Source organism: Lissotriton vulgaris, chromosome 1_1 (assembly GCF_964263255.1).
Source record: "Lissotriton vulgaris chromosome 1_1, aLisVul1.2, whole genome shotgun sequence".
NCBI lineage: Eukaryota > Metazoa > Chordata > Amphibia > Caudata > Salamandridae > Lissotriton > Lissotriton vulgaris.
Window position 1 is genome coordinate 200,735,510 of NC_141685.1, and position 21,200 is coordinate 200,756,709.

The 21,200-nt window shown below is 49.1% G+C and overlaps 37 non-coding genes across 37 annotated transcripts; 12 read left to right on the top strand and 25 right to left on the bottom strand.

Annotated features, from left to right (window-relative positions):
* Positions 1–108: 108 nt before the first annotated feature.
* Positions 109–182, bottom strand: TRNAN-GUU (transfer RNA asparagine (anticodon GUU)). The gene has a single exon. It is a non-coding gene; the product is annotated as a tRNA-Asn (tRNA).
* A 1,144-nt stretch (positions 183–1,326) lies between these two features.
* Positions 1,327–1,397, top strand: TRNAG-GCC (transfer RNA glycine (anticodon GCC)). Its single transcript has one exon. It is a non-coding gene; the product is annotated as a tRNA-Gly (tRNA).
* A 71-nt stretch (positions 1,398–1,468) lies between these two features.
* TRNAW-CCA (transfer RNA tryptophan (anticodon CCA)) lies at positions 1,469–1,540 on the bottom strand. Its single transcript has one exon. It is a non-coding gene; the product is annotated as a tRNA-Trp (tRNA).
* A 236-nt stretch (positions 1,541–1,776) lies between these two features.
* TRNAN-GUU (transfer RNA asparagine (anticodon GUU)) lies at positions 1,777–1,850 on the bottom strand. Its single transcript has one exon. It is a non-coding gene; the product is annotated as a tRNA-Asn (tRNA).
* A 1,161-nt stretch (positions 1,851–3,011) lies between these two features.
* Positions 3,012–3,082, top strand: TRNAG-GCC (transfer RNA glycine (anticodon GCC)). The gene has a single exon. It is a non-coding gene; the product is annotated as a tRNA-Gly (tRNA).
* Positions 3,083–3,153: 71 nt separating this feature from the next.
* Positions 3,154–3,225, bottom strand: TRNAW-CCA (transfer RNA tryptophan (anticodon CCA)). Its single transcript has one exon. It is a non-coding gene; the product is annotated as a tRNA-Trp (tRNA).
* Positions 3,226–3,461: 236 nt separating this feature from the next.
* On the bottom strand, positions 3,462–3,535 carry TRNAN-GUU (transfer RNA asparagine (anticodon GUU)). The gene has a single exon. It is a non-coding gene; the product is annotated as a tRNA-Asn (tRNA).
* A 1,145-nt stretch (positions 3,536–4,680) lies between these two features.
* Positions 4,681–4,751, top strand: TRNAG-GCC (transfer RNA glycine (anticodon GCC)). Its single transcript has one exon. It is a non-coding gene; the product is annotated as a tRNA-Gly (tRNA).
* A 71-nt stretch (positions 4,752–4,822) lies between these two features.
* TRNAW-CCA (transfer RNA tryptophan (anticodon CCA)) lies at positions 4,823–4,894 on the bottom strand. Its single transcript has one exon. It is a non-coding gene; the product is annotated as a tRNA-Trp (tRNA).
* Positions 4,895–5,122: 228 nt separating this feature from the next.
* Positions 5,123–5,195, bottom strand: TRNAN-GUU (transfer RNA asparagine (anticodon GUU)). The gene has a single exon. It is a non-coding gene; the product is annotated as a tRNA-Asn (tRNA).
* Positions 5,196–6,340: 1,145 nt separating this feature from the next.
* On the top strand, positions 6,341–6,411 carry TRNAG-GCC (transfer RNA glycine (anticodon GCC)). The gene has a single exon. It is a non-coding gene; the product is annotated as a tRNA-Gly (tRNA).
* A 71-nt stretch (positions 6,412–6,482) lies between these two features.
* Positions 6,483–6,554, bottom strand: TRNAW-CCA (transfer RNA tryptophan (anticodon CCA)). Its single transcript has one exon. It is a non-coding gene; the product is annotated as a tRNA-Trp (tRNA).
* Positions 6,555–6,790: 236 nt separating this feature from the next.
* Positions 6,791–6,864, bottom strand: TRNAN-GUU (transfer RNA asparagine (anticodon GUU)). Its single transcript has one exon. It is a non-coding gene; the product is annotated as a tRNA-Asn (tRNA).
* Positions 6,865–8,025: 1,161 nt separating this feature from the next.
* On the top strand, positions 8,026–8,096 carry TRNAG-GCC (transfer RNA glycine (anticodon GCC)). The gene has a single exon. It is a non-coding gene; the product is annotated as a tRNA-Gly (tRNA).
* A 71-nt stretch (positions 8,097–8,167) lies between these two features.
* On the bottom strand, positions 8,168–8,239 carry TRNAW-CCA (transfer RNA tryptophan (anticodon CCA)). The gene has a single exon. It is a non-coding gene; the product is annotated as a tRNA-Trp (tRNA).
* Positions 8,240–8,467: 228 nt separating this feature from the next.
* TRNAN-GUU (transfer RNA asparagine (anticodon GUU)) lies at positions 8,468–8,541 on the bottom strand. Its single transcript has one exon. It is a non-coding gene; the product is annotated as a tRNA-Asn (tRNA).
* A 1,145-nt stretch (positions 8,542–9,686) lies between these two features.
* Positions 9,687–9,757, top strand: TRNAG-GCC (transfer RNA glycine (anticodon GCC)). Its single transcript has one exon. It is a non-coding gene; the product is annotated as a tRNA-Gly (tRNA).
* A 71-nt stretch (positions 9,758–9,828) lies between these two features.
* On the bottom strand, positions 9,829–9,900 carry TRNAW-CCA (transfer RNA tryptophan (anticodon CCA)). The gene has a single exon. It is a non-coding gene; the product is annotated as a tRNA-Trp (tRNA).
* Positions 9,901–10,136: 236 nt separating this feature from the next.
* On the bottom strand, positions 10,137–10,210 carry TRNAN-GUU (transfer RNA asparagine (anticodon GUU)). The gene has a single exon. It is a non-coding gene; the product is annotated as a tRNA-Asn (tRNA).
* A 1,160-nt stretch (positions 10,211–11,370) lies between these two features.
* On the top strand, positions 11,371–11,441 carry TRNAG-GCC (transfer RNA glycine (anticodon GCC)). Its single transcript has one exon. It is a non-coding gene; the product is annotated as a tRNA-Gly (tRNA).
* A 71-nt stretch (positions 11,442–11,512) lies between these two features.
* On the bottom strand, positions 11,513–11,584 carry TRNAW-CCA (transfer RNA tryptophan (anticodon CCA)). The gene has a single exon. It is a non-coding gene; the product is annotated as a tRNA-Trp (tRNA).
* A 236-nt stretch (positions 11,585–11,820) lies between these two features.
* TRNAN-GUU (transfer RNA asparagine (anticodon GUU)) lies at positions 11,821–11,894 on the bottom strand. Its single transcript has one exon. It is a non-coding gene; the product is annotated as a tRNA-Asn (tRNA).
* Positions 11,895–13,055: 1,161 nt separating this feature from the next.
* TRNAG-GCC (transfer RNA glycine (anticodon GCC)) lies at positions 13,056–13,126 on the top strand. Its single transcript has one exon. It is a non-coding gene; the product is annotated as a tRNA-Gly (tRNA).
* A 71-nt stretch (positions 13,127–13,197) lies between these two features.
* TRNAW-CCA (transfer RNA tryptophan (anticodon CCA)) lies at positions 13,198–13,269 on the bottom strand. Its single transcript has one exon. It is a non-coding gene; the product is annotated as a tRNA-Trp (tRNA).
* Positions 13,270–13,497: 228 nt separating this feature from the next.
* Positions 13,498–13,571, bottom strand: TRNAN-GUU (transfer RNA asparagine (anticodon GUU)). Its single transcript has one exon. It is a non-coding gene; the product is annotated as a tRNA-Asn (tRNA).
* Positions 13,572–14,716: 1,145 nt separating this feature from the next.
* On the top strand, positions 14,717–14,787 carry TRNAG-GCC (transfer RNA glycine (anticodon GCC)). Its single transcript has one exon. It is a non-coding gene; the product is annotated as a tRNA-Gly (tRNA).
* A 71-nt stretch (positions 14,788–14,858) lies between these two features.
* TRNAW-CCA (transfer RNA tryptophan (anticodon CCA)) lies at positions 14,859–14,930 on the bottom strand. The gene has a single exon. It is a non-coding gene; the product is annotated as a tRNA-Trp (tRNA).
* Positions 14,931–15,166: 236 nt separating this feature from the next.
* TRNAN-GUU (transfer RNA asparagine (anticodon GUU)) lies at positions 15,167–15,240 on the bottom strand. Its single transcript has one exon. It is a non-coding gene; the product is annotated as a tRNA-Asn (tRNA).
* Positions 15,241–16,401: 1,161 nt separating this feature from the next.
* On the top strand, positions 16,402–16,472 carry TRNAG-GCC (transfer RNA glycine (anticodon GCC)). The gene has a single exon. It is a non-coding gene; the product is annotated as a tRNA-Gly (tRNA).
* A 71-nt stretch (positions 16,473–16,543) lies between these two features.
* TRNAW-CCA (transfer RNA tryptophan (anticodon CCA)) lies at positions 16,544–16,615 on the bottom strand. Its single transcript has one exon. It is a non-coding gene; the product is annotated as a tRNA-Trp (tRNA).
* A 236-nt stretch (positions 16,616–16,851) lies between these two features.
* On the bottom strand, positions 16,852–16,925 carry TRNAN-GUU (transfer RNA asparagine (anticodon GUU)). Its single transcript has one exon. It is a non-coding gene; the product is annotated as a tRNA-Asn (tRNA).
* A 1,161-nt stretch (positions 16,926–18,086) lies between these two features.
* On the top strand, positions 18,087–18,157 carry TRNAG-GCC (transfer RNA glycine (anticodon GCC)). Its single transcript has one exon. It is a non-coding gene; the product is annotated as a tRNA-Gly (tRNA).
* Positions 18,158–18,228: 71 nt separating this feature from the next.
* On the bottom strand, positions 18,229–18,300 carry TRNAW-CCA (transfer RNA tryptophan (anticodon CCA)). Its single transcript has one exon. It is a non-coding gene; the product is annotated as a tRNA-Trp (tRNA).
* A 236-nt stretch (positions 18,301–18,536) lies between these two features.
* TRNAN-GUU (transfer RNA asparagine (anticodon GUU)) lies at positions 18,537–18,610 on the bottom strand. The gene has a single exon. It is a non-coding gene; the product is annotated as a tRNA-Asn (tRNA).
* Positions 18,611–19,744: 1,134 nt separating this feature from the next.
* On the top strand, positions 19,745–19,815 carry TRNAG-GCC (transfer RNA glycine (anticodon GCC)). The gene has a single exon. It is a non-coding gene; the product is annotated as a tRNA-Gly (tRNA).
* A 71-nt stretch (positions 19,816–19,886) lies between these two features.
* On the bottom strand, positions 19,887–19,958 carry TRNAW-CCA (transfer RNA tryptophan (anticodon CCA)). Its single transcript has one exon. It is a non-coding gene; the product is annotated as a tRNA-Trp (tRNA).
* Positions 19,959–20,186: 228 nt separating this feature from the next.
* On the bottom strand, positions 20,187–20,260 carry TRNAN-GUU (transfer RNA asparagine (anticodon GUU)). The gene has a single exon. It is a non-coding gene; the product is annotated as a tRNA-Asn (tRNA).
* Positions 20,261–21,200: the final 940 nt, after the last annotated feature.

The following is a 21,200-nucleotide window of genomic DNA, read 5'->3' on the forward strand; positions in this document are numbered from 1 at the left end:
TATTGAAATTGACTGCTAGTGCAGTGAGAACGCTGAGGATTGAACTATTCAGGGAAAGGATCGCACGCAGGAAAGAGCAAATCTGTGTTTCATGCAGACAAAAGGCAACGTCCCTGGGTGGGTTCGAACCACCAACCTTTCGGTTAACAGCCGAACGCGCTAACCGATTGCGCCACAGAGACTACTGATTGTATACATTTCCTGAGACTCAATATATGTCTTGACATGTGTGCGCCGGTTGGAGCTTGTATTATATAAGGCGTCTTTATGCCATACAGCATTTGTCATTTGCTTAGTGTCTTGTTACTGTTGTAATTTATGATGTGTAGACTACTGTCTAATGGTGTTAGAGCCAGTATTACTACCGGTCACAGTGCATGAGACTCATACATGACTTTTCTCTTTGCCTGCTTAGCGTAGCTCCCTGCTCCTCTGTGTGCGTGCTACCAGCCCGTGAGGCGTGTGTCTTGCCCATCCCATCTTCACTGTGTTATGTTGGACTTGTCTTCTCTGTGAGCAGAGTCTCCTTCCCAGAGCAGGTGCTTTCTCTGAACTCTTGGCTTGTAAGACTGCTGGGAAAGGCCCTCCCTAGCCCCTCAGTCAGATAGATACATTTACCTGCAGAGCTCAGCTTGGGAGAAAGAGATTAGGCAGAGAGCACATAGGGGAAGGCCCACAGAGCACACTTTATTTTACATAAAAGCTCGGGCTTGTGGGAGGACAGGGACATGAGGGTTCTCCTGGAAAGAAATCCCAGGAGTATTGATGGCTAGGCCCTGAAACACAACAATCCCGGAATGGCCAGGCACAAGATGCCTCTGCAATAGGCCTGACCCTAGGCTTCCGGAGTTCTTGATCTCCAGAGGCTCCAGTGATCTAAGCCCGACCAGGGCGCGTTGGGATGGCATTAGGGACGCGTAAAGGGGCGCAGGGCGCAGAACTCTGCCCGTTTCACCCCAGCATTTTGGGGAGGACACAGAATCTGGCAAAGCCAGTGGGAAGGATTTTCCAGGAGGAGAGTTCAGTGACATGATCTGAAACACAATAGTGCTGGTGATCTGGCGGGTGCATTCTGTGAGCCACTTCTGTCAGGAGCAGCCTGCCATCATGCCCTGATAACCACAACTCTAGTACCAAGCCAGTGACCTCAGCAAATGCAAAGACATTATTACTTATAGTCTCCTGCATCTGATTCTTGCCATCATCATGTGAAACGTTGGCGTTATCATGTCTGCTGCGCACACTTTGTTCATATGTGTACAATTTAAGTGTGTGAACCTGACCACTGTCTTGGACAGAGCTCTTGCTGTGAACACACCATGTGAAGCATTGGTGGTTCAGTGGTAGAATTCTCGCCTGCCACGCGGGAGGCCCGGGTTCGATTCCCGGCCAATGCAAGGTTGCTTTCTTTTGACTTTGTTTTCGAAATGATATATATGAACTCAGTGGGGAATAAAATGGTAAGCAGTGACCCCGACGTGATTTGAACACGCAACCTTCTGATCTGGAGTCAGACGCGCTACCGTTGCGCCACGAGGTCCTTACACTTGCAGCCTTCGATGCCAGATGAACAAATGCTGTGGGCCTTTTGACTTATTTTCCTCTGCTTATATGCCTACGGTTGTATTACAGGGCTTGGCCTTTTGTTTTCTATCCTAATTATTGAAATTGACTGCAGGTGCAGCGAGAACGCTGAGGATTGAACTATTCAGGGAAAGGATCGCACGCAGGAAAGAGCAAAGGTACGTATCTGTGTTTCATGCAGACAAAAGGCTACGTCCCTGGGTGGGCTTGAACCACCAACCTTTCGGTTAACAGCCGAACGCGCTAACCGATTGCGCCACAGAGACTATTGACTGTATACATTTCCTGAGACTCAATCTATGTCTTGACATGTGTGCGCCTGCCTGGAGCTTGTATTATATAAGGCGTCTTTATGCCATACAGCATTTGTCATTTGCTTAGTGTCTTGTTACTGTTGTAATTTATGATGTGTAGACTACTGTCTAATGGTGTTAGAGCCAGTATTACTACCGGTCACAGTGCATGAGACTCATACATGACTTTTCTCTTTGCCTGCTTAGCGTAGCTCCCTGCTCCTCTGTTTGCGTGCTACCAGCCCGTGAGGCGTGTGTCTTGCCCATCCCATCTTCACTGTGTTATGTTGGACTTGTCTTCTCTGTGAGCAGAGTCTCCTTCCCAGAGCAGGTGCTTTCTCTGAACTCTTGGCTTGTAAGACTGCTGGGAAAGGCCCTCCCTAGCCCCTCAGTCAGATAGATACATTTACCTGCAGAGCTCAGCTTGGGAGAAAGAGATTAGGCAGAGAGCACATAGGGGAAGGCCCACAGAGCACACTTTATTTTACATAAAAGCTCGGGCTTGTGGGAGGACAGGGACATGAGGGTTCTCATGGAAAGAAATCCCAGGAGTATTGATGGCTAGGCCCTGAAACACAACAATCCCGGAATGGCCAGGCACAAGATGCCTCTGCAATAGGCCTGACCCTAGGCTTCCGGAGTTCTTGATCTCCAGAGGCTCCAGTGATCTAAGCCCGACCAGGGCTGTGCCCGACCAGGGCGCGTTGGGATGGCGTTAGGGACGCGTAAAGGGGCGCAGGGCGCAGAACTCTGCCCGTTTCACCCCAGCATTTTGGGGAGGACACAGAATCTGGCAAAGCCAGTGGGAAGGATTTTCCAGGAGGAGAGTTCAGTGACATGATCTGAAACACAATAGTGCTGGTGATCTGGCGGGTGCATTCTGTGAGCCACTTCTGTCAGGAGCAGCCTGCCATCATGCCCTGATAACCACAACTCTAGTACCAAGCCAGTGACCTCAGCAAATGCAAAGACATTATTACTTATAGTCTCCTGCATCTGATTCTTGCCATCATCATGTGAAACGTTGGCGTTATCATGTCTGCTGCGCACACTTTGTTCATATGTGTACAATTTAAGTGTGTGAACCTGACCACTGTCTTGGACAGAGCTCTTGCTGTGAACACACCATGTGAAGCATTGGTGGTTCAGTGGTAGAATTCTCGCCTGCCACGCGGGAGGCCCGGGTTCGATTCCCGGCCAATGTAAGGTTGCTTTCTTTTGACTTTGTTTTCGAAATGATATATATGAACTCAGTGGGGAATAAAATGGTAAGCAGTGACCCCGACGTGATTTGAACACGCAACCTTCTGATCTGGAGTCAGACGCGCTACGGTTGCGCCACGAGGTCCTTACACTTGCAGCCTTCGATGCCAGATGAACAAATGCTGTGGGCCTTTTGACTTATTTTCCTCTGCTTATATGCCTACGGTTGTATTACAGGGCTTGGCCTTTTGTTTTCTATCCTAATTATTGAAATTGACTGCAGGTGCAGTGAGAACGCTGAGGATTGAACTATTCAGGGAAAGGATCGCACGCAGGAAAGAGCAAAGGTACGTATCTGTGTTTCATGCAGACAAAAGGCTACGTCCCTGGGTGGGCTTGAACCACCAACCTTTCGGTTAACAGCCGAACGCGCTAACCGATTGCGCCACAGAGACTATTGACTGTATACATTTCCTGAGACTCAATATATGTCTTGACATGTGTGCGCCTGCCTGGAGCTTGTATTATATAAGGCGTCTTTATGCCATACAGCATTTGTCATTTGCTTAGTGTCTTGTTACTGTTGTAATTTATGATGTGTAGACTACTGTCTAATGGTGTTAGAGCCAGTATTACTACCGGTCACAGTGCATGAGACTCATACATGACTTTTCTCTTTGCCTGCTTAGCGTAGCTCCCTGCTCCTCTGTTTGCGTGCTACCAGCCCGTGAGGCGTGTGTCTTGCCCATCCCATCTTCACTGTGTTATGTTGGACTTGTCTTCTCTGTGAGCAGAGTCTCCTTCCCAGAGCAGGTGCTTTCTCTGAACTCTTGGCTTGTAAGACTGCTGGGAAAGGCCCTCCCTAGCCCCTCAGTCAGATAGATACATTTACCTGCAGAGCTCAGCTTGGGAGAAAGAGATTAGGCAGAGAGCACATAGGGGAAGGCCCACAGAGCACACTTTATTTTACATAAAAGCTCGGGCTTGTGGGAGGACAGGGACATGAGGGTTCTCATGGAAAGAAATCCCAGGAGTATTGATGGCTAGGCCCTGAAACACAACAATCCCGGAATGGCCAGGCACAAGATGCCTCTGCAATAGGCCTGACCCTAGGCTTCCGGAGTTCTTGATCTCCAGAGGCTCCAGTGATCTAAGCCCGACCAGGGCGCGTTGGGATGGCATTAGGGACGCGTAAAGGGGCGCAGGGCGCAGAACTCTGCCCGTTTCACCCCAGCATTTTGGGGAGGACACAGAATCTGGCAAAGCCAGTGGGAAGGATTTTCCAGGAGGAGAGTTCAGTGACATGATCTGAAACACAATAGTGCTGGTGATCTGGCGGGTGCATTCTGTGAGCCACTTCTGTCAGGAGCAGCCTGCCATCATGCCCTGATAACCACAACTCTAGTACCAAGCCAGTGACCTCAGCAAATGCAAAGACATTATTACTTATAGTCTCCTGCATCTGATTCTTGCCATCATCATGTGAAACGTTGGCGTTATCATGTCTGCTGCGCACACTTTGTTCATATGTGTACAATTTAAGTGTGTGAACCTGACCACTGTCTTGGACAGAGCTCTTGCTGTGAACACACCATGTGAAGCATTGGTGGTTCAGTGGTAGAATTCTCGCCTGCCACGCGGGAGGCCCGGGTTCGATTCCCGGCCAATGCAAGGTTGCTTTCTTTTGACTTTGTTTTCGAAATGATATATATGAACTCAGTGGGGAATAAAATGGTAAGCAGTGACCCCGACGTGATTTGAACACGCAACCTTCTGATCTGGAGTCAGACGCGCTACCGTTGCGCCACGAGGTCCATACACTTGCAGCCTTCGATGCCAGATGATCAAATGCTGTGGGCCTTTTGACTTATTTTCCTCTGCTTATATGCCTACGGTTGTATTACAGGGCTTGGCCTTTTGTTTTCTATCCTAATTATTGAAATTGACTGCAGGTGCAGTGAGAACGCTGAGGATTGAACTATTCAGGGAAAGGATCGCACGCAGGAAAGAGCAAATCTGTGTTTCATGCAGACAAAAGGCAACGTCCCTGGGTGGGCTTGAACCACCAACCTTTCGGTTAACAGCCGAACGCCTAACCGATTGCGCCACAGAGACTATTGACTGTATACATTTCCTGAGACTCAATATATGTCTTGACATGTGTGCGCCTGCTTGGAGCTTGTATTATATAAGGCGTCTTTATGCCATACAGCATTTGTCATTTGCTTAGTGTCTTGTTACTGTTGTAATTTATGATGTGTAGACTACTGTCTAATGGTGTTAGAGCCAGTATTACTACCGGTCACAGTGCATGAGACTCATACATGACTTTTCTCTTTGCCTGCTTAGCGTAGCTCCCTGCTCCTCTGTTTGCGTGCTACCAGCCCGTGAGGCGTGTGTCTTGCCCATCCCATCTTCACTGTGTTATGTTGGACTTGTCTTCTCTGTGAGCAGAGTCTCCTTCCCAGAGCAGGTGCTTTCTCTGAACTCTTGGCTTGTAAGACTGCTGGGAAAGGCCCTCCCTAGCCCCTCAGTCAGATAGATACATTTACCTGCAGAGCTCAGCTTGGGAGAAAGAGATTAGGCAGAGAGCACATAGGGGAAGGCCCACAGAGCACACTTTATTTTACATAAAAGCTCGGGCTTGTGGGAGGACAGGGACATGAGGGTTCTCCTGGAAAGAAATCCCAGGAGTATTGATGGCTAGGCCCTGAAACACAACAATCCCGGAATGGCCAGGCACAAGATTCCTCTGCAATAGGCCTGACCCTAGGCTTCCGGAGTTCTTGATCTCCAGAGGCTCCAGTGATCTAAGCCCGACCAGGGCGCGTTGGGATGGCATTAGGGACGCATAAAGGGGCGCAGGGCGCAGAACTCTGCCCGTTTCACCCCAGCATTTTGGGGAGGACACAGAATCTGGCAAAGCCAGTGGGAAGGATTTTCCAGGAGGAGAGTTCAGTGACATGATCTGAAACACAATAGTGCTGGTGATCTGGCGGGTGCATTCTGTGAGCCACTTCTGTCAGGAGCAGCCTGCCATCATGCCCTGATAACCACAACTCTAGTACCAAGCCAGTGACCTCAGCAAATGCAAAGACATTATTACTTATAGTCTCCTGCATCTGATTCTTGCCATCATCATGTGAAACGTTGGCGTTATCATGTCTGCTGCGCACACTTTGTTCATATGTGTACAATTTAAGTGTGTGAACCTGACCACTGTCTTGGACAGAGCTCTTGCTGTGAACACACCATGTGAAGCATTGGTGGTTCAGTGGTAGAATTCTCGCCTGCCACGCGGGAGGCCCGGGTTCGATTCCCGGCCAATGCAAGGTTGCTTTCTTTTGACTTTGTTTTCGAAATGATATATATGAACTCAGTGGGGAATAAAATGGTAAGCAGTGACCCCGACGTGATTTGAACACGCAACCTTCTGATCTGGAGTCAGACGCGCTACCGTTGCGCCACGAGGTCCTTACACTTTCAGCCTTCGATGCCAGATGAACAAATGCTGTGGGCCTTTTGACTTATTTTCCTCTGCTTATATGCCTACGGTTGTATTACAGGGCTTGGCCTTTTGTTTTCTATCCTAATTATTGAAATTGACTGCAGGTGCAGTGAGAACGCTGAGGATTGAACTATTCAGGGAAAGGATCGCACGCAGGAAAGAGCAAAGGTACGTATCTGTGTTTCATGCAGACAAAAGGCTACGTCCCTGGGTGGGCTTGAACCACCAACCTTTCGGTTAACAGCCGAACGCGCTAACCGATTGCGCCACAGAGACTATTGACTGTATACATTTCCTGAGACTCAATATATGTCTTGACATGTGTGCGCCTGCCTGGAGCTTGTATTATATAAGGCGTCTTTATGCCATACAGCATTTGTCATTTGCTTAGTGTCTTGTTACTGTTGTAATATATGATGTGTAGACTACTGTCTAATGGTGTTAGAGCCAGTATTACTACCGGTCACAGTGCATGAGACTCATACATGACTTTTCTCTTTGCCTGCTTAGCGTAGCTCCCTGCTCCTCTGTTTGCGTGCTACCAGCCCGTGAGGCGTGTGTCTTGCCCATCCCATCTTCACTGTGTTATGTTGGACTTGTCTTCTCTGTGAGCAGAGTCTCCTTCCCAGAGCAGGTGCTTTCTCTGAACTCTTGGCTTGTAAGACTGCTGGGAAAGGCCCTCCCTAGCCCCTCAGTCAGATAGATACATTTACCTGCAGAGCTCAGCTTGGGAGAAAGAGATTAGGCAGAGAGCACATAGGGGAAGGCCCACAGAGCACACTTTATTTTACATAAAAGCTCGGGCTTGTGGGAGGACAGGGACATGAGGGTTCTCATGGAAAGAAATCCCAGGAGTATTGATGGCTAGGCCCTGAAACACAACAATCCCGGAATGGCCAGGCACAAGATGCCTCTGCAATAGGCCTGACCCTAGGCTTCCGGAGTTCTTGATCTCCAGAGGCTCCAGTGATCTAAGCCCGACCAGGGCTGTGCCCGACCAGGGCGCGTTGGGATGGCGTTAGGGACGCGTAAAGGGGCGCAGGGCGCAGAACTCTGCCCGTTTCACCCCAGCATTTTGGGGAGGACACAGAATCTGGCAAAGCCAGTGGGAAGGATTTTCCAGGAGGAGAGTTCAGTGACATGATCTGAAACACAATAGTGCTGGTGATCTGGCGGGTGCATTCTGTGAGCCACTTCTGTCAGGAGCAGCCTGCCATCATGCCCTGATAACCACAACTCTAGTACCAAGCCAGTGACCTCAGCAAATGCAAAGACATTATTACTTATAGTCTCCTGCATCTGATTCTTGCCATCATCATGTGAAACGTTGGCGTTATCATGTCTGCTGCGCACACTTTGTTCATATGTGTACAATTTAAGTGTGTGAACCTGACCACTGTCTTGGACAGAGCTATTGCTGTGAACACACCATGTGAAGCATTGGTGGTTCAGTGGTAGAATTCTCGCCTGCCACGCGGGAGGCCCGGGTTCGATTCCCGGCCAATGCAAGGTTGCTTTCTTTTGACTTTGTTTTCGAAATGATATATATGAACTCAGTGGGGAATAAAATGGTAAGCAGTGACCCCGACGTGATTTGAACACGCAACCTTTTGATCTGGAGTCAGATGCGCTACCGTTGCGCCACGAGGTCCATACACTTGCAGCCTTCGATGCCAGATGATCAAATGCTGTGGGCCTTTTGACTTATTTTCCTCTGCTTATATGCCTACGGTTGTATTACAGGGCTTGGCCTTTTGTTTTCTATCCTAATTATTGAAATTGACTGCTAGTGCAGTGAGAACGCTGAGGATTGAACTATTCAGGGAAAGGATCGCACGCAGGAAAGAGCAAATCTGTGTTTCATGCAGACAAAAGGCAACGTCCCTGGGTGGGCTTGAACCACCAACCTTTCGGTTAACAGCCGAACGCGCTAACCGATTGCGCCACAGAGACTATTGATTGTATACATTTCCTGAGACTCAATATATGTCTTGACATGTGTGCGCCTGCTTGGAGCTTGTATTATATAAGGCGTCTTTATGCCATACAGCATTTGTCATTTGCTTAGTGTCTTGTTACTGTTGTAATTTATGATGTGTAGACTACTGTCTAATGGTGTTAGAGCCAGTATTACTACCGGTCACAGTGCATGAGACTCATACATGACTTTTCTCTTTGCCTGCTTAGCGTAGCCCCCTGCTCCTCTGTTTGCGTGCTACCAGCCCGTGAGGCGTGTGTCTTGCCCATCCCATCTTCACTGTGTTATGTTGGACTTGTCTTCTCTGTGAGCAGAGTCTCCTTCCCAGAGCAGGTGCTTTCTCTGAACTCTTGGCTTGTAAGACTGCTGGGAAAGGCCCTCCCTAGCCCCTCAGTCAGATAGATACATTTACCTGCAGAGCTCAGCTTGGGAGAAAGAGATTAGGCAGAGAGCACATAGGGGAAGGCCCACAGAGCACACTTTATTTTACATAAAAGCTCGGGCTTGTGGGAGGACAGGGACATGAGGGTTCTCCTGGAAAGAAATCCCAGGAGTATTGATGGCTAGGCCCTGAAACACAACAATCCCGGAATGGCCAGGCACAAGATGCCTCTGCAATAGGCCTGACCCTAGGCTTCCGGAGTTCTTGATCTCCAGAGGCTCCAGTGATCTAAGCCCGACCAGGGCGCGTTGGGATGGCATTAGGGACGCGTAAAGGGGCGCAGGGCGCAGAACTCTGCCCGTTTCACCCCAGCATTTTGGGGAGGACACAGAATCTGGCAAAGCCAGTGGGAAGGATTTTCCCGGAGGAGAGTTCAGTGACATGATCTGAAACACAATAGTGCTGGTGATCTGGCGGGTGCATTCTGTGAGCCACTTCTGTCAGGAGCAGCCTGCCATCATGCCCTGATAACCACAACTCTAGTACCAAGCCAGTGACCTCAGCAAATGCAAAGACATTATTACTTATAGTCTCCTGCATCTGATTCTTGCCATCATCATGTGAAACGTTGGCGTTATCATGTCTGCTGCGCACACTTTGTTCATATGTGTACAATTTAAGTGTGTGAACCTGACCACTGTCTTGGACAGAGCTCTTGCTGTGAACACACCATGTGAAGCATTGGTGGTTCAGTGGTAGAATTCTCGCCTGCCACGCGGGAGGCCCGGGTTCGATTCCCGGCCAATGCAAGGTTGCTTTCTTTTGACTTTGTTTTCGAAATGATATATATGAACTCAGTGGGGAATAAAATGGTAAGCAGTGACCCCGACGTGATTTGAACACGCAACCTTCTGATCTGGAGTCAGACGCGCTACCGTTGCGCCACGAGGTCCTTACACTTGCAGCCTTCGATGCCAGATGAACAAATGCTGTGGGCCTTTTGACTTATTTTCCTCTGCTTATATGCCTACGGTTGTATTACAGGGCTTGGCCTTTTGTTTTCTATCCTAATTATTGAAATTGACTGCAGGTGCAGCGAGAACGCTGAGGATTGAACTATTCAGGGAAAGGATCGCACGCAGGAAAGAGCAAAGGTACGTATCTGTGTTTCATGCAGACAAAAGGCTACGTCCCTGGGTGGGCTTGAACCACCAACCTTTCGGTTAACAGCCGAACGCGCTAACCGATTGCGCCACAGAGACTATTGACTGTATACATTTCCTGAGACTCAATCTATGTCTTGACATGTGTGCGCCTGCCTGGAGCTTGTATTATATAAGGCGTCTTTATGCCATACAGCATTTGTCATTTGCTTAGTGTCTTGTTACTGTTGTAATTTATGATGTGTAGACTACTGTCTAATGGTGTTAGAGCCAGTATTACTACCGGTCACAGTGCATGAGACTCATACATGACTTTTCTCTTTGCCTGCTTAGCGTAGCTCCCTGCTCCTCTGTTTGCGTGCTACCAGCCCGTGAGGCGTGTGTCTTGCCCATCCCATCTTCACTGTGTTATGTTGGACTTGTCTTCTCTGTGAGCAGAGTCTCCTTCCCAGAGCAGGTGCTTTCTCTGAACTCTTGGCTTGTAAGACTGCTGGGAAAGGCCCTCCCTAGCCCCTCAGTCAGATAGATACATTTACCTGCAGAGCTCAGCTTGGGAGAAAGAGATTAGGCAGAGAGCACATAGGGGAAGGCCCACAGAGCACACTTTATTTTACATAAAAGCTCGGGCTTGTGGGAGGACAGGGACATGAGGGTTCTCATGGAAAGAAATCCCAGGAGTATTGATGGCTAGGCCCTGAAACACAACAATCCCGGAATGGCCAGGCACAAGATGCCTCTGCAATAGGCCTGACCCTAGGCTTCCGGAGTTCTTGATCTCCAGAGGCTCCAGTGATCTAAGCCCGACCAGGGCTGTGCCCGACCAGGGCGCGTTGGGATGGCGTTAGGGACGCGTAAAGGGGCGCAGGGCGCAGAACTCTGCCCGTTTCACCCCAGCATTTTGGGGAGGACACAGAATCTGGCAAAGCCAGTGGGAAGGATTTTCCAGGAGGAGAGTTCAGTGACATGATCTGAAACACAATAGTGCTGGTGATCTGGCGGGTGCATTCTGTGAGCCACTTCTGTCAGGAGCAGCCTGCCATCATGCCCTGATAACCCAACTCTAGTACCAAGCCAGTGACCTCAGCAAATGCAAAGACATTATTACTTATAGTCTCCTGCATCTGATTCTTGCCATCATCATGTGAAACGTTGGCGTTATCATGTCTGCTGCGCACACTTTGTTCATATGTGTACAATTTAAGTGTGTGAACCTGACCACTGTCTTGGACAGAGCTCTTGCTGTGAACACACCATGTGAAGCATTGGTGGTTCAGTGGTAGAATTCTCGCCTGCCACGCGGGAGGCCCTGGTTCGATTCCCGGCCAATGTAAGGTTGCTTTCTTTTGACTTTGTTTTCGAAATGATATATATGAACTCAGTGGGGAATAAAATGGTAAGCAGTGACCCCGACGTGATTTGAACACGCAACCTTCTGATCTGGAGTCAGACGCGCTACGGTTGCGCCACGAGGTCCTTACACTTGCAGCCTTCGATGCCAGATGAACAAATGCTGTGGGCCTTTTGACTTATTTTCCTCTGCTTATATGCCTACGGTTGTATTACAGGGCTTGGCCTTTTGTTTTCTATCCTAATTATTGAAATTGACTGCAGGTGCAGTGAGAACGCTGAGGATTGAACTATTCAGGGAAAGGATCGCACGCAGGAAAGAGCAAAGGTACGTATCTGTGTTTCATGCAGACAAAAGGCTACGTCCCTGGGTGGGCTTGAACCACCAACCTTTCGGTTAACAGCCGAACGCGCTAACCGATTGCGCCACAGAGACTATTGACTGTATACATTTCCTGAGACTCAATATATGTCTTGACATGTGTGCGCCTGCCTGGAGCTTGTATTATATAAGGCGTCTTTATGCCATACAGCATTTGTCATTTGCTTAGTGTCTTGTTACTGTTGTAATTTATGATGTGTAGACTACTGTCTAATGGTGTTAGAGCCAGTATTACTACCGGTCACAGTGCATGAGACTCATACATGACTTTTCTCTTTGCCTGCTTAGCGTAGCTCCCTGCTCCTCTGTTTGCGTGCTACCAGCCCGTGAGGCGTGTGTCTTGCCCATCCCATCTTCACTGTGTTATGTTGGACTTGTCTTCTCTGTGAGCAGAGTCTCCTTCCCAGAGCAGGTGCTTTCTCTGAACTCTTGGCTTGTAAGACTGCTGGGAAAGGCCCTCCCTAGCCCCTCAGTCAGATAGATACATTTACCTGCAGAGCTCAGCTTGGGAGAAAGAGATTAGGCAGAGAGCACATAGGGGAAGGCCCACAGAGCACACTTTATTTTACATAAAAGCTCGGGCTTGTGGGAGGACAGGGACATGAGGGTTCTCATGGAAAGAAATCCCAGGAGTATTGATGGCTAGGCCCTGAAACACAACAATCCCGGAATGGCCAGGCACAAGATGCCTCTGCAATAGGCCTGACCCTAGGTTTCCGGAGTTCTTGATCTCCAGAGGCTCCAGTGATCTAAGCCCGACCAGGGCTGTGCCCGACCAGGGCGCGTTGGGATGGCGTTAGGGACGCGTAAAGGGGAGCAGGGCGCAGAACTCTGCCCGTTTCACCCCAGCATTTTGGGGAGGACACAGAATCTGGCAAAGCCAGTGGGAAGGATTTTCCAGGAGGAGAGTTCAGTGACATGATCTGAAACACAATAGTGCTGGTGATCTGGCGGGTGCATTCTGTGAGCCACTTCTGTCAGGAGAGGCCTGCCATCATGCCCTGATAACCACAACTCTAGTACCAAGCCAGCGACCTCAGCAAATGCAAAGACATTATTACTTATAGTCTCCTGCATCTGATTCTTGCCATCATCATGTGAAACGTTGGCGTTATCATGTCTGCTGCGCACACTTTGTTCATATGTGTACAATTTAAGTGTGTGAACCTGACCACTGTCTTGGACAGAGCTCTGCCTGTGAACACACCATGTGAAGCATTGGTGGTTTAGTGGTAGAATTCTTGCCTGCCACGCGGGAGGCCCGGGTTCGATTCCCGGCCAATGCAAGGTTGCTTCCTTTTGACTTTGTTTTCGAAATGATATATATGAACTCAGTGGGGAATAAAATGGTAAGCAGTGACCCCGACGTGATTTGAACACGCAACCTTCTGATCTGGAGTCAGACGCGCTACCGTTGCGCCACGAGGTCCTTACACTTGCAGCCTTCGATGCCAGATGAACAAATGCTGTGGGCCTTTTGACTTATTTTCCTCTGCTTATATGCCTACGGTTGTATTACAGGGCTTGGCCTTTTGTTTTCTATCCTAATTATTGAAATTGACTGCAGGTGCAGTGAGAACGCTGAGGATTGAACTATTCAGGGAAAGGATCGCACGCAGGAAAGAGCAAATCTGTGTTTCATGCAGACAAAAGGCAACGTCCCTGGGTGGGCTTGAACCACCAACCTTTCGGTTAACAGCCGAACGCGCTAACCGATTGCGCCACAGAGACTATTGACTGTATACATTTCCTGAGACTCAATATATGTCTTGACATGTGTGCGCCTGCTTGGAGCTTGTATTATATAAGGCGTCTTTATGCCATACAGCATTTGTCATTTGCTTAGTGTCTTGTTACTGTTGTAATTTATGATGTGTAGACTACTGTCTAATGGTGTTAGAGCCAGTATTACTACCGGTCACAGTGCATGAGACTCATACATAACTTTTCTCTTTGCCTGCTTAGCGTAGCTCCCTGCTCCTCTGTTTGCGTGCTACCAGCCTGTGAGGCGTGTGTCTTGCCCATCCCATCTTCACTGTGTTATGTTGGACTTGTCTTCTCTGTGAGCAGAGTCTCCTTCCCAGAGCAGGTGCTTTCTCTGAACTCTTGGCTTGTAAGACTGCTGGGAAAGGCCCTCCCTAGCCCCTCAGTCAGATAGATACATTTACCTGCAGAGCTCAGCTTGGGAGAAAGAGATTAGGCAGAGAGCACATAGGGGAAGGCCCACAGAGCACACTTTATTTTACATAAAAGCTCGGGCTTGTGGGAGGACAGGGACATGAGGGTTCTCCTGGAAAGAAATCCCAGGAGTATTGATGGCTAGGCCCTGAAACACAACAATCCCGGAATGGCCAGGCACAAGATGCCTCTGCAATAGGCCTGACCCTAGGCTTCCGGAGTTCTTGATCTCCAGAGGCTCCAGTGATCTAAGCCCGACCAGGGCGCGTTGGGATGGCATTAGGGACGCGTAAAGGGGCGCAGGGCGCAGAACTCTGCCCGTTTCACCCCAGCATTTTGGGGAGGACACAGAATCTGGCAAAGCCAGTGGGAAGGATTTTCCAGGAGGAGAGTTCAGTGACATGATCTGAAACACAATAGTGCTGGTGATCTGGCGGGTGCATTCTGTGAGCCACTTCTGTCAGGAGCAGCCTGCCATCATGCCCTGATAACCACAACTCTAGTACCAAGCCAGTGACCTCAGCAAATGCAAAGACATTATTACTTATAGTCTCCTGCATCTGATTCTTGCCATCATCATGTGAAACGTTGGCGTTATCATGTCTGCTGCGCACACTTTGTTCATATGTGTACAATTTAAGTGTGTGAACCTGACCACTGCCTTGGACAGAGCTCTTGCTGTGAACACACCATGTGAAGCATTGGTGGTTCAGTGGTAGAATTCTCGCCTGCCACGCGGGAGGCCTGGGTTCGATTCCCGGCCAATGCAAGGTTGCTTTCTTTTGACTTTGTTTTTGAAATGATATATATGAACTCAGTGGGGAATAAAATGGTAAGAAGTGACCCCGACGTGATTTGAACACGCAACCTTCTGATCTGGAGTCAGACGCGCTACCGTTGCGCCACGAGGTCCTTACACTTGCAGCCTTCGATGCCAGATGAACAAATGCTGTGGGCCTTTTGACTTATTTTCCTCTGCTTATATGCCTACGGTTGTATTACAGGGCTTGGCCTTTTGTTTTCTATCCTAATTATTGAAATTGACTGCAGGTGCAGTGAGAACGCTGAGGATTGAACTATTCAGGGAAAGGATCGCATGCAGGAAAGAGCAAAGGTACGTATCTGTGTTTCATGCAGACAAAAGGCTACGTCCCTGGGTGGGCTTGAACCACCAACCTTTCGGTTAACAGCCGAACGCGCTAACCGATTGCGCCACAGAGACTATTGACTGTATACATTTCCTGAGACTCAATATATGTCTTGACATGTGTGCGCCTGCCTGGAGCTTGTATTATATAAGGCGTCTTTATGCCATACAGCATTTGTCATTTGCTTAGTGTCTTGTTACTGTTGTAATTTATGATGTGTAGACTACTGTCTAATGGTGTTAGAGCCAGTATTACTACCGGTCACAGTGCATGAGACTCATACATGACTTTTCTCTTTGCCTGCTTAGCGTAGCTCCCTGCTCCTCTGTTTGCGTGCTACCAGCCCGTGAGGCGTGTGTCTTGCCCATCCCATCTTCACTGTGTTATGTTGGACTTGTCTTCTCTGTGAGCAGAGTCTCCTTCCCAGAGCAGGTGCTTTCTCTGAACTCTTGGCTTGTAAGACTGCTGGGAAAGGCCCTCCCTAGCCCCTCAGTCAGATAGATACATTTACCTGCAGAGCTCAGCTTGGGAGAAAGAGATTAGGCAGAGAGCACATAGGGGAAGGCCCACAGAGCACACTTTATTTTACATAAAAGCTCGGGCTTGTGGGAGGACAGGGACATGAGGGTTCTCATGGAAAGAAATCCCAGGAGTATTGATGGCTAGGCCCTGAAACACAACAATCCCGGAATGGCCAGGCACAAGATGCCTCTGCAATAGGCCTGACCCTAGGCTTCCGGAGTTCTTGATCTCCAGAGGCTGCAGTGATCTAAGCCCGACCAGGGCTGTGCCCGACCAGGGCGCGTTGGAATGGCGTTAGGGACGCGTAAAGGGGCGCAGGGCGCAGAACTCTGCCCGTTTCACCCCAGCATTTTGGGGAGGACACAGAATCTGGCAAAGCCAGTGGGAAGGATTTTCCAGGAGGAGAGTTCAGTGACATGATCTGAAACACAATAGTGCTGGTGATCTGGCGGGTGCATTCTGTGAGCCACTTCTGTCAGGAGCAGCCTGCCATCATGCCCTGATAACCACAACTCTAGTACCAAGCCAGTGACCTCAGCAAATGCAAAGACATTATTACTTATAGTCTCCTGCATCTGATTCTTGCCATCATCATGTGAAACGTTGGCGTTATCATGTCTGCTGCGCACACTTTGTTCATATGTGTACAATTTAAGTGTGTGAACCTGACCACTGTCTTGGACAGAGCTCTTGCTGTGAACACACCATGTGAAGCATTGGTGGTTCAGTGGTAGAATTTTCGCCTGCCACGCGGGAGGCCCGGGTTCGATTCCCGGCCAATGCAAGGTTGCTTTCTTTTGACTTTGTTTTCGAAATGATATATATGAACTCAGTGGGGAATAAAATGGTAAGCAGTGACCCCGAAGTGATTTGAACACGCAACCTTCTGATCTGGAGTCAGACGCGCTACTGTTGCGCCACGAGGTCCTTACACTTGCAGCCTTCGATGCCAGATGAACAAATGCTGTGGGCCTTTTGACTTATTTTCCTCTGCTGATATGCCTACGGTTGTATTACAGGGCTTGGCCTTTTGTTTTCTATCCTAATTATTGAAATTGACTGCAGGTGCAGTGAGAACGCTGAGGATTGAACTATTCAGGGAAAGGATCGCACGCAGGAAAGAGCAAAGGTACGTATCTGTGTTTCATGCAGACAAAAGGCTACGTCCCTGGGTGGGCTTGAACCACCAACCTTTCGGTTAACAACCGAACGCGCTAACCGATTGCGCCACAGAGACTATTGACTGTATACATTTCCTGAGACTCAATATATGTCTTGACATGTGTGCGCCTGCCTGGAGCTTGTATTATATAAGGCGTCTTTATGCCATACAGCATTTGTCATTTGCTTAGTGTCTTGTTACTGTTGTAATTTATGATGTGTAGACTACTGTCTAATGGTTTTAGAGCCAGTATTACTACCGGTCACAGTGCATGAGACTCATACATGACTTTTCTCTTTGCCTGCTTAGCGTAGCTCCCTGCTCCTCTGTTTGCGTGCTACCAGCCCGTGAGGCGTGTGTCTTGCCCATCCCATCTTCACTGTGTTATGTTGGACTTGTCTTCTCTGTGAGCAGAGTCTCCTTCCCAGAGCAGGTGCTTTCTCTGAACTCTTGGCTTGTAAGACTGCTGGGAAAGGCCCTCCCTAGCCCCTCAGTCAGATAGATACATTTACCTGCAGAGCTCAGCTTGGGAGAAAGAGATTAGGCAGAGAGCACATAGGGGAAGGCCCACAGAGCACACTTTATTTTACATAAAAGCTCGGGCTTGTGGGAGGACAGGGACATGAGGGTTCTCATGGAAAGAAATCCCAGGAGTATTGATGGCTAGGCCCTGAAACACAACAATCCCGGAATGGCCAGGCACAAGATGCCTCTGCAATAGGCCTGACCCTAGGCTTCCGGAGTTCTTGATCTCCAGAGGCTCCAGTGATCTAAGCCCGACCAGGGCTGTGCCCGACCAGGGCGCGCTGGGAGCGCGTTAGGGACGCATAAAGGGGCGCAGGGCGCAGAACTCTGCCCGTTTCACCCCAGCATTTTGGGGAGGACACAGAATCTGGCAAAGCCAGTGGGAAGGATATTCCAGGAGGAGAGTTCAGTGACATGATCTGAAACACAATAGTGCTGGTGATCTGGCGGGTGCATTCTGTGAGCCACTTCTGTCAGGAGCAGCCTGCCATCATGCCCTGATAACCACAACTCTAGTACCAAGCCAGTGACCTCAGCAAATGCAAAGACATTATTACTTATAGTCTCCTGCATCTGATTCTTGCCATCATCATGTGAAACGTTGGCGTTATCATGTCTGCTGCGCACACTTTGTTCATATGTGTACAATTTAAGTGTGTGAACCTGACCACTGTCTTGGACAGAGCTCTTGCTGTGAACACACCATGTGAAGCATTGGTGGTTCAGTGGTAGAATTCTCGCCTGCCACGCGGGAGGCCTGGGTTCGATTCCCGGCCAATGCAAGGTTGCTTTCTTTTGACTTTGTTTTCGAAATGATATATATGAACTCAGTGGGGAATAAAATGGTAAGCAGTGACCCCAACGTGATTTGAACACGCAACCTTCTGATCTGGAGTCAGACGCGCTACCGTTGCGCCACGAGGTCCTTACACTTGCAGCCTTCGATGCCAGATGAACAAATGCTGTGGGCCTTTTGACTTATTTTCCTCTGCTTATATGCCTACGGTTGTATTACAGGGCTTGGCCTTTTGTTTTCTATCCTAATTATTGAAATTGACTGCAGGTGCAGTGAGAACGCTGAGGATTGAACTATTCAGGGAAAGGATCGCACGCAGGAAAGAGCAAAGGTACGTATCTGTGTTTCATGCAGACAAAAGGCTACGTCCCTGGGTGGGCTTGAACCACCAACCTTTCGGTTAACAGCCGAACGCGCTAACCGATTGCGCCACAGAGACTATTGACTGTATACATTTCCTGAGACTCAATATATGTCTTGACATGTGTGCGCCTGCCTGGAGCTTGTATTATATAAGGCGTCTTTATGCCATACAGCATTTGTCATTTGCTTAGTGTCTTGTTACTGTTGTAATTTATGATGTGTAGACTACTGTCTAATGGTGTTAGAGCCAGTATTACTACCGGTCACAGTGCATGAGACTCATACATGACTTTTCTCTTTGCCTGCTTAGCGTAGCTCCCTGCTCCTCTGTTTGCGTGCTACCAGCCCGTGAGGCGTGTGTCTTGCCCATCCCATCTTCACTGTGTTATGTTGGACTTGTCTTCTCTGTGAGCAGAGTCTCCTTCCCAGAGCAGGTGCTTTCTCTGAACTCTTGGCTTGTAAGACTGCTGGGAAAGGCCCTCACTAGCTCCTCAGTCAGATAGATACATTTACCTGCAGAGCTCAGCTTGGGAGAAAGAGATTAGGCAGAGAGCACATAGGGGAAGGCCCACAGAGCACACTTTATTTTACATAAAAGCTCGGGCTTGTGGGAGGACAGGGACATGAGGGTTCTCATGGAAAGAAATCCCAGGAGTATTGATGGCTAGGCCCTGAAACACAACAATCCCGGAATGGCCAGGCACAAGATGCCTCTGCAATAGGCCTGAGCCTAGGCTTCCGGAGTTCTTGATCTCCAGAGGCTCCAGTGATCTAAGCCCGACCAGGGCGCGTTAGGGACGCATAAAGGGGCGCAGGGCGCAGAACTCTGCCCGTTTCACCCCAGCATTTTGGGGAGGACACAGAATCTGGCAAAGCCAGTGGGAAGGATTTTCCAGGAGGAGAGTTCAGTGACATGATCTGAAACACAATAGTGCTGGTGATCTGGCGGGTGCATTCTGTGAGCCACTTCTGTCAGGAGCAGCCTGCCATCATGCCCTGATAACCACAACTCTAGTACCAAGCCAGTGACCTCAGCAAATGCAAAGACATTATTACTTATAGTCTCCTGCATCTAATTCTTGCCGTCATCATGTGAAACGTTGGCGTTATCATGTCTGCTGCGCACACTTTGTTCATATGTGTACAATTTAAGTGTGTGAACCTGACCACTATCTTGGACAGAGCTCTGCCTGTGAACACACCATGTGAAGCATTGGTGGTTCAGTGGTAGAATTCTCGCCTGCCACGCGGGAGGCCCGGGTTCGATTCCCGGCCAATGCAAGGTTGCTTTCTTTTGACTTTGTTTTCGAAATGATATATATGAACTCAGTGGGGAATAAAATGGTAAGCAGTGACCCCGACGTGATTTTAACACGCAACCTTCTGATCTGGAGTCAGACGCGCTACCGTTGCGCCACGAGGTCCTTACACTTGCAGCCTTCGATGCCAGATGAACAAATGCTGTGGGCCTTTTGACTTATTTTCCTCTGCTTATATGCCTACGGTTGTATTACAGGGCTTGGCCTTTTGTTTTCTATCCTAATTATTGAAATTGACTGCAGGTGCAGTGAGAACGCTGAGGATTGAACTATTCAGGGAAAGGATCGCATGCAGGAAAGAGCAAATCTGTGTTTCATGCAGACAAAAGGCTACGTCCCTGGGTGGGCTTGAACCACCAACCTTTCGGTTAACAGCCGAACGCGCTAACCGATTGCGCCACAGAGACTATTGACTGTATACATTTCCTGAGACTCAATATATGTCTTGACATGTGTGCGCCTGCCTGGAGCTTGTATTATATAAGGCGTCTTTATGCCATACAGCATTTGTCATTTGCTTAGTGTCTTGTTACTGTTGTAATTTATGATGTGTAGACTACTGTCTAATGGTGTTAGAGCCAGTATTACTACCGGTCACAGTGCATGAGACTCATACATGACTTTTCTCTTTGCCTGCTTAGCGTAGCTCCCTGCTCCTCTGTTTGCGTGCTACCAGCCCGTGAGGCGTGTGTCTTGCCCATCCCATCTTCACTGTGTTATGTTGGACTTGTCTTCTCTGTGAGCAGAGTCTCCTTCCCAGAGCAGGTGCTTTCTCTGAACTCTTGGCTTGTAAGACTGCTGGGAAAGGCCCTCCCTAGCCCCTCAGTCAGATAGATACATTTACCTGCAGAGCTCAGCTTGGGAGAAAGAGATTAGGCAGAGAGCACATAGGGGAAGGCCCACAGAGCACACTTTATTTTACATAAAAGCTCGGGCTTGTGGGAGGACAGGGACATGAGGGTTCTCATGGAAAGAAATCCCAGGAGTATTGATGGCTAGGCCCTGAAACACAACAATCCCGGAATGGCCAGGCACAAGATGCCTCTGCAATAGGCCTGACCCTAGGCTTCCGGAGTTCTTGATCTCCAGAGGCTCCAGTGATCTAAGCCCGACCAGGGCTGTGCCCGACCAGGGCGCGTTGGGATGGCGTTAGGGACGCGTAAAGGGGCGCAGGGCGCAGAACTCTGCCCGTTTCACCCCAGCATTTTGGGGAGGACACAGAATCTGGCAAAGCCAGTGGGAAGGATTTTCCAGGAGGAGAGTTCAGTGACATGATCTGAAACACAATAGTGCTGGTGATCTGGCGGGTGCATTCTGTGAGCCACTTCTGTCAGGAGCAGCCTGCCA